Below are 6,133 nucleotides of genomic sequence, written 5' to 3' on the forward strand. Positions count from 1 at the left end.
TCTGCGGGGAAAGACCTCAAGAGTGGTGCATTTTCACGGACTCAAAATCCGCACTGCAAGTTTTCAGATGCTTCCTGCGCCACACCGCATATCAGGTTCTGGCACTGCACATCGCCGAGCTACTTTCATGCGCTCAAGAAAAACACCACCGAATAGTGTTCCAATGGATCCCGGGACACTGTGGGCTCAATGGTAATGAGATGGCCGATGCTGAAGCAAAGCGCGCCCTCAGCAATGGCCTGCGAACTGTAGTGCCGTTCTCTAGACCAGACATCACATGCCTCCTGCCGAAATTAATGAGGAGTGCGACGAAATCATACTGGGCCCCGCCAGACGCTCGTCACGTCCGCGTTAAAAGGCTGGATCCCGATATGCAATTTCCTGTTCTGCGTGGAATTCCACGCCTTCATACATGCCTGATACACAGACTGCGATTAGGTGTCGCTTTCACGCGCAAATACTTGCACATCATTGAACGGACAGACTCCCCGGACTATTCAGTCTGTGGTGTTATAGAGACTATAGAGCATGTGCTCGTGGTGTGCCCCGAGTATGCGCGTGCAAGACTGACACTGGCAGCTACCTTGAGGCATTTATACAATGGACCACTGTCGGAACACCTCTTGCTGGGTGCATGGCCACAGAGTTGGCAGAGGATAGAGACAATGCGTGCTATTGCACGTTTCTTAGGCGACACGGGCCTGGACTCATGATCGTGATATTTATGCAATGTGTCCTTTCACCTTGTTCCTCCCATTGTCATCCCCCATTGTGACCCTCTTTCTTCCTCTCTTCCCCTTCTCTTACGTAGAGTAGCAGGCCAGATGTTCCATTTTCCGGCCGACCTCTCTACATTTTCAAATCATTAAACTACTTCTTCTTATTGGCCATATAAGCTTGCAAACATTCGCTTACTAATTTAACAAGCGTGATGTCAAGTACGCACATGCAAACATGAAAATATCTCACTCGATGACCGCGGAAACTCGCTGTCAAAACGCTGGAATGAGGAAGCACGCGAGTTGCATCTGGCTTCAACGCGAACTAAGCGTCGAAAACAGCGCAGACGAAGCTATCAGCACTATTACTCTGTCCCCATAGTAGATCGCTTCCGAGATAAGGCCCGCGCGGCCGCGCCGGAGTAACCCCCTCCGCCTCTCCGCCTCGCGTACGATGGAATACGGCGCGCTTCCTCCCCGCTTTCCTCCCTTGCGCGTGCGAAGGGCGGCTCACCCTCCCAAGCTTTCACTCGCACATACAGCATATGGTACGCGGCGACGGGGACTTTACACGGAACATCATGGCGACTGTGACGACGACGGCAGAAATGCGCCTGGAGTGTCCACATTGCCACGGGGATGAGAGTAGCCAAAAGGGATAGGGAATTACATTTACATAATATATACACAGGGAGACAGCTGCAGGCGAGATGGCAGAACAACAACACAAGCGTTGCTCTGATCGTCGTCTCCACCGTCTTCCTGGTGCATTCTTCCATGCTCGGCAGGATGCGTGCGCGGGAATAGCGCGTAACAATACAATTGATATCGCAATAAAAACAGATCGGAATAATTTTACGTTCTAGTGGCCCAGGGTTGATTGCGGCTCTCTGGATTTGCGGTGACATATTGTGAGCCAGAAAATAAGTTATCGCGTAGATTGGACCGCATAATTTGAGAACGGGAGTATGTAGTTGAATCGTAGTGCCACCGATATTTCCGGCTTTGCAGGAAAGCATGCGCCGTGCCGCTGCTCACCCCACTCTTCCATATTCTAGTATGCTATGCCTACAAAGCGCGCTTCTACTACGCGCTTCGTGTAGGTTTATTCTGTGTTTCGTCGTGGTTTCGAAGTGCGCTGCCATATTCCAATATTCCATCGAAATTCAGATTGGCCTGCTCCAAACTGCTTTAAAATGAAATTTTATCTGTGCCAAAGTGCTCCAAAATGAAATTTTATCTGCTCCAAATTGCTCCAAAATGAAATTTAGTCTCCTCCAAGCTGCTCCAAAATGCAATTTTGTCTGTTCCGAACTGCACCAAAATGCAATTGGTGCAGCTCCAAAAATTGCTCCAAAGTGACTTTTGGCTGTCCCACCCCTGGGTATACAATAAAAGATAAACAAGGTAACTTTAGCAATTTCGATGACGTAGTAAAAGCAGCGGAAGAATTCTATACTGACTTGTACAGTTCCCAGAGCAGCCAAGCTACTTTCATTCGAAGTAGTGATGAACAGGACAGAGAGGCTCCTTCTATAACTAGCGATTAAGTTAGAAAGGCTTTTCAAGACATGACCCGGGGAAAAACTGCCGGAGAAGGTGTAATAAGAGTCGATTTAATCAAAGATGGAGGATATATCATACTTGAAAAGCTCGCTGCACTTTATACGCAATGCCTCACGACTTCAAGTGTACCAGGGAGCTGGAAGAATACCAGCATTCTACTAATCCATAAAAAAGGAGACGTTAAAGAATAAAATTATAGACCCATTAGCTTCCTTTCAGTATTGTATAAAATATTCACCAAGATAATTTCCAATAGAATCAGGGCAACACTTGACTTCAGCAGACCAAGAGAACAGGCTTGCTTCAGGAAGGGTCATCAACCAGGTAATAGAGAAATCTGCACAGTACCATCAACCTCTCTATATGGCTTTCATGGGTTATGAAAAACCATTTGATTCAGTAGTGATACCAGCAGTCATAGAGGCAATCTGTAATCAAGGCGTACAGGAAGCATACTTGAATATCTTGGCCAATATCGACGAAGATTCCACAGGTACCTTGGTTCTCCACATGAAATGTAGAAAACTACCTATCAAGAAAGGGGTCAGGCTAGGAGACACAATCTCTCCAATGCTATTCACTGCATGCTTAGAAAAAGTATTCAAGCGCTTAGACTAGGAAGGCTTAGGAGGGAGGATCAACGGCGAATATTTCAGCAACCTTTGGTTTGGAGATGACATTGTCCTATTGAGCAACAGTGGGGACGAATTACAACAAATGATTGAGAACCTTCACCGAGAAAGATTATTGTGCAGAAGACAAAGATAATATTCAATAGCCTGAAAAGGGAACAAGAATTCAGGATCACCAGACAGCCTGTAGAGTGTAAAGGAGTACCTTTATCTAGGCTGATTACTCACAGGAGACCCTCATCATCAGAACGAAGTTTACAGAAGAATAAAATTGGGTTGGAGTACACATGTTGTCATACTTATCTTTATTTAGAGAACGCCAGCCTTTCTTTCGTAGTCTCTTCTGAACAAGCATGCGCATATTGATAACATACACAGTGCCAGAAGGGGCGAACTCACTTATCTCCTTCCGACTTTTCTTTCGTAGAATGCTTCCAATATTTCTGCTTCATTTTTATCGTTTTTCCTGTCTGGAAAAACCTGGGCTGCTCTTTTGGACATTTCACCATTTTCTTCGGGGTGTGTGGCGCTTGTGCGACGCGCACATAATGCCGCTGATGGCAGACGTATGCGACAAAGCTATTTTTATAACGTGATGCAATTTTGACATTTTACCAATAAAAAATGGAAATCGATGAAATCAGCCTACCACTCTTCATCACTGAAAAAATTTTCTGATCAGGGAAATTAAAGGAGACCGCTCAAGATGTAAGACGCTTCTGTCAAAAACGCTTGTGGTGCCGGTCGCCTGCTGCGCACAGGCTGTATTATGCTACACTGTAAAAAATTTCCGTAATTTTACAGCGAAAACCTACGTAAAATTTACGCAGACCATTCCGTTTTATGAAAAACGGCGGGATCCTACGTAAAAAAGACGGACGTGAGCCCCGTTTATAAAAAAACGGCAGGATTGTACGTAAAAAAGACGGACGTGAGCTCCGTTTTTGAAATACGGAGAGCCGTCCGTAATTTCATGTGGAGGGCAACTGAACATGTCACGAGTGAAAAATGAACACGCAAAGAATATAACGAAAAGACACTGTCTACTCTAACTGCCAGTTACATATATCACCATAGATAACGCTGTTTGAACATTATGCGCGTGCGAGTATAGTAAACACACAAAAAGAAGCAGGTAGGGTTTGAGCGGTGGCGCTGCTTACCACACCTTCATCGCGCCTACACGCTGGGTTGCATTTCTCCGGCACAAACAACCGTACGAGTGGTCGCTAATGGCGGACGGTGGAGGTGGTGTTCCTGGCGCATTTGTGATTTCACTCTAAATAGGAAGGAATCGGCGCTGGATTGTTACACAAGTAAGTGATTTACGTGTCCTTTTTTCGTTATTGGTGCACGTTGCGCGTGCGAAATGCTCCGCGATGGCCGGTGATGGGCTCAATTGTGTTGTGTGAGCACGCTTTTAACGAGATTCCTTGGCCATGAGGATTGACAAAGCGACATTGCGAGTCTGTGATAAAGGGGTGTTGCATTTGTTGTGTTGAATGCATACTCACTACAGCTGAGACGCGTAGGCAATATTAGCGGCGTTGACGCCTATAGCAGCTCCTTTGTCGTCTGTATGTGGCCGCTGGTTTACTGACGTTAGCATTCCAGTTTGTAGTGTGTTGTGTTGTGTGCTCGGCGTTCCAAAATTAAGTGAAGGCGTTGTACCCATTACTATCGCTTCCGACGCGGTGCAACGCTATGTTACCAATATTCGGTGACGCATTGAATCAAAGTGAAATTTTTAGCAATTATTATAAGCTTCGGACGCAGTGCCCTGGCTGGGTGTGCCTAATCGCAGTGTTCACACCTGGGATTGGAAGATTGGTCATGTATGAAGACCTCATAGAGCATGTTTGATGTGCATGCCCCTTCATTACAATGAAATGACGGTGGAGCGTGCTTATTGCCGTAACCTTGTGCCATCTGCAGTGTTAGGTAACACGGGTGTCACACGGTGCCCTTTCGTTAGTAGTAGAGCCCGAGCACTCGTGCACGATCGCAATTGAAAGTTGTCCGCGTGATACCCGTTAAGGTTCATTGCAAAGGAAACGGATTATTTTCTACCTGGCAATCTGTATTAGTTTTTTTTTTGACAGCTACCAGGCTGACGATTAACGTTCTGACGAAGTACGTGAGGATATCACGTATTCTGGGAGGGAGGATTGCCGCTTAATAATTCTGCATAACAATACTGCAATAATTCTAAAATGCGTGCATGTGTTGTAAGTTATGCAGGGCAAAATATTTTGTCAGCTAATTTTTCGAATAGAAGGTGCTTCATAAAGTTTTTTTGCAAATAAGTTAAACGAGGCCATTAGCACTTTATAAAATACTGTGAGCTATCTCACAGCAATAACAGTAACTCAGTGACGAGCTTATATGCATAGTGTAATTCAGTGGCGCACCGACGGGGGGGGGGGGAGGGGGCTTCGGGGTTGTAACCCCCCCCCTGAGGCCGACTTATCCCCCCTATTTTGTTTCACTCCGTTTATTTTCTTGCGCATTTGAGTACTGCAACTAATGGTATCTTCGACTGGTCGCATCCATCCCCCGAAGCAGAGTGATGCAGATCTGGCGTTCCCTGAACTCGGAGGTAGAGGACAAGCGCGCAAGCCGAACGTGTGACTCGCTCTCGGAGGAGGAAATGGCAGATGCGATACCACGTGACTAGTGCTAACGTCCGATGTTTCGCCTATCCAAAGATAAGCCGGCGGATGCACCGGTGGGACGACCATTCGTTGAGACGCCAGCATGCTGTGGCCTAGGTTGCCTAGGCTACAATGGAACGTCGCCAAGAACGGCGACGCTGTACTTTGATGACGTTTCTGGAAACGCTCTCATCTCGGCGACTGCTCCGACGACAGGTCTCGGAGCGTCTCAGAGCGCTCGACGCGGGAGGAGAGCGATCGAAAAGAACCAGCCGAACGCAAGGCACGCAGCCTCTTTCAACCAGCCGAAGACAACGCCGCTCGATAGAGCGCTCTAGAGCGCTCCGAGGTGACCAGTCGAAGATACCATAAGATATAAGACGCGTAATCGTCTGCACACTCACAAAAAGCGCATTTTTTGACAATTTCCCGTGAAGAAATGGAAATTAGTGCTATTTAGACGGTATTGACAAACTGTCAACCCCCCCCCCCCCCCCCCTGGCAGAGATCCTGGGTACGCTACTTGTGTAATTGTATATAAAAAATGTTTGTGCTTTGCTTT

The sequence above is a fragment of the Dermacentor silvarum genome, chromosome 2 (genome assembly GCF_013339745.2).
Source record: "Dermacentor silvarum isolate Dsil-2018 chromosome 2, BIME_Dsil_1.4, whole genome shotgun sequence".
Taxonomy (NCBI): Eukaryota; Metazoa; Arthropoda; class Arachnida; order Ixodida; family Ixodidae; genus Dermacentor; species Dermacentor silvarum.